Source organism: Xiphias gladius, chromosome 17, assembly GCF_016859285.1.
Source record: "Xiphias gladius isolate SHS-SW01 ecotype Sanya breed wild chromosome 17, ASM1685928v1, whole genome shotgun sequence".
In the NCBI taxonomy this organism is placed as follows: domain Eukaryota; kingdom Metazoa; phylum Chordata; class Actinopteri; order Istiophoriformes; family Xiphiidae; genus Xiphias; species Xiphias gladius.
The window spans coordinates 10505476-10508649 of record NC_053416.1 but is presented as its reverse complement, the minus strand read 5'-3'; positions in this window follow the sequence as shown (position 1 = coordinate 10508649).

Genomic DNA, 3174 nt, shown 5'->3' with positions numbered 1-3174 from the left:
TTGACCAAAAAAGAAGTCAACATTGGCAAGGGAAAAAAAAAAAAATCGAGCAAAAGCATTCCAGAAATATTACCTTAACCTCTTGTGTGGTCTCCTTCATTTCGCATGTTATCTCTTAAATGTCTTAGTGGATGCTAGAGGGGGTTCTCAGCACATTGAAAAGATGTTGTAGGAGAAGTACGCAGTGTCATACAGTACTTCAGTATGAGTTACCAGTATCTGCTACACAATTAAGTATTATTTAGATATGAGCAGAATTACCTTTATTTCACAGGTCTAAATACAAAACTAGCTCCTCTGAAATCTGTACCGGCACATGAGAATGGCATTCTGATTGTGAAAGTGAAAACTGTAAATTCCTTTAAATTAAGCACAAATAGCTACATCACTGTATTAAAAATCATCTGTGGTACAGCCAATCATGTTTAGAGCTCTTATAATAAGTGGAATAGGAATCACTTGTGACAAATTTAGGGTAAATGCATTGACAAGTTCATCTATTTCCTGATACGAAGTAATAACACATGACCAACAGAGGCCACCGAGTTAGAGACAAGGTTTTCTAATATATGAAAATAACAGCCTCTGCCTCATTCATTATTTCATATAATAGGACACCTTGGAGTGCATTATTGCACTTATACCATGACCACTTACCAAATACAATACAAAATACAAAAATTCAAGCTGTGCTCAACTTGTATGGTGTGTCAGTGTAACCCATAGCAAGGTAGGGTTTAGAATGGCAGTTAAAGGTGAGCTTAACAGTTTTATTTCGATGTGTCTTGGTGATTTTAATGAACTCTGGGCCAATCAGAAACATGGCCATGACACAATAAAATGTACCATATAATCAATTAAGGGCTCTAAATATTCCTCAACATACAGTCTGGTTAAATAGTCATAAAATTGAACTGATTGCACTGTATAGTATCTAGGTTTTTAGAACCAAAGCCTATATGATAAGGTAAATCTAACTGGATAGTCAATATAATCAATACCTCCCATTGTGTCCGTGTTATTAAGGAGAATAAGCCAATCATTACTCACACACACTGACTTTCGACACCCTATGCCCCCAAACATATCCCACCACATCACAGTAAAGACTGTGACCTCTGACTCTCAGTTTAATTACAGCACCCAGTGGCTATGACATTAAAATATTACTGAATAATGCATGAGCGTTTCTTACTTTAGGAAGTCAGGTGAAAACACTTAGAGTCGGTTTAGTTTAATGCAAGAACATTTGGTTCTCCCCCAGGGGAAGGGTTTCCTACGTTGGGGGCTGGATAGCACACCATTGCTGGCAGATGCCGTGGTGACATGGTGAATGGGAGGTGAAGAACCAGCACTGGTAGAACTGGGCTCTGTGGAGGCCAATTGCTGCTAGTATATCAGGCCACTAATACCTGATATAGGTATAAATATAAAAAATAAAATAGTATAGAAATGATTTGACCAAAATTAGGTGTTGTTTTTCAAATACTACAGCATAGCAAAATAACATTTAAGACATTACGAAACATCTAAGGTATAAAGCTTTAGTAAGTCAAGTTATGATACTAATTGTGCGAAAATCATAATTTCTTTGTTTTGTTTTTAAAATTCCTTCTCAATTCCTTTTTTTTTTTAAATTTGTTTTTTTGTTTCTGATGGATATGGACTTCCACCGGGCACACTAGACAAGAAATGCTGTCAGGTGAACATCTAATTTCAGTTTGGGGCATTTTAAAATACATACAGGTGTATGCATGCAAGAATAGACAACCACATAGGTAGACATGAAATCCCAGACATGAATAAAGTACGCTCAGATTTTCAGTGGTTAGCTGAGAAACAGAAAAGAAAAAAAAAAGATTATTTTTCATAAAGTCAAACTATAAATGAATGTAATTTCCGATATTATCATCAAAAGTAAGCAGCTCACTTGAGTTTTTACTGAAATTTCTCATCACCATGGGTAACGGAGTGACTGCTGTGACATTAGTTAGGTCAACTGGTGGAGTGGAGCTGCAGCTGGACGCAGGCCACAAATTTGACAACACTTCATAAAAACATGTCAGATGCAGTCTGCAGATTGTGAAAAGCACCGAGATGACAGAGTTGTAAACAATGGCCATTAAATTATGAATAGCACCAGCTATATAACAGCTATTAAGAAAAGAAAAAAAAGGGGGGGGGGGGGGACTTCATGCTTTATTCAGACTAACATCTTAGAAATTCAGTGGGATCCATAAGCACGGCTTTCTGACAGCTTCTCGCATCTGTCCTTTTTTTTTTTTCTTTCTAAGCATAGAAAGATTTTTCTCATGCTAAATGGTTACCGTTCACATTTACACTCCCCAGCTAGAAAAATCAAAGGTCTGGTAAATCAAAACGTCCACTCTATGATTGAGGATATCCACCAAAGTTTAAAAAAAAAAAACATTTTTAAAGGCATCTTCATCGATCTGTGTCGGGTTGTGTGAATGCACAAATCAGAGTTAAGTCTATTTGTGTGTTTTATTTGTTTTTTGTTTTTTCCTCCCCTATCCTCGTGCAGGTAGCCAGCCCGCAACAGGTTTGCGCGGTGAGAAAAGACCTCGGCTGTTTTAATCTGTGTAATGAAGAAGAGCATGCCATCGCGGTAACGGATGCCTGCCGCCGTGCTGCTGAATTATTCAGGGTCTAGGAAACCGGAGACGCGGCCAGCGGGATCGGATGGACCCGCCGTGTCATCGGTCCGCCTCTGCCCGCCTGGCTCCCCTTTCGGCCCGTGCACCGCGGCCTCGTGCGTTTTAACCGGGCGGCCACATGAGAAGCCTGCAAAGCTGCGCCGGGGGATCGGGAAGGGACCGGGCCAAGGTCCGTCGGGTCACCCAGTCGCCGCCCTGACCTGGCCTTAGATACAGTCCGAAACATGCGGGACCCAAAACTCTCGTTCGCTTACCGAAGACTGTGTGTGTGTGTGTGTGTGTGTGTGTGTGTGTGTGTGCTTTACCGGTCCCAACCACTTCAGCACCGCGGACAGCGCAGCACAGGTCGGTGGCGGGTCGCTCCTGCGCTGTCCGCGGTGCTGAAGGGGTCGAGCGCGCCGGCGGCGGAGCAGTCCAGTCCGAAAGCGAGCTCTCGCGTCCTGTGTATGCTGCTTTAACGCGTGCGGGCGCATCGGGCTGAACATCTGTAGGAGGG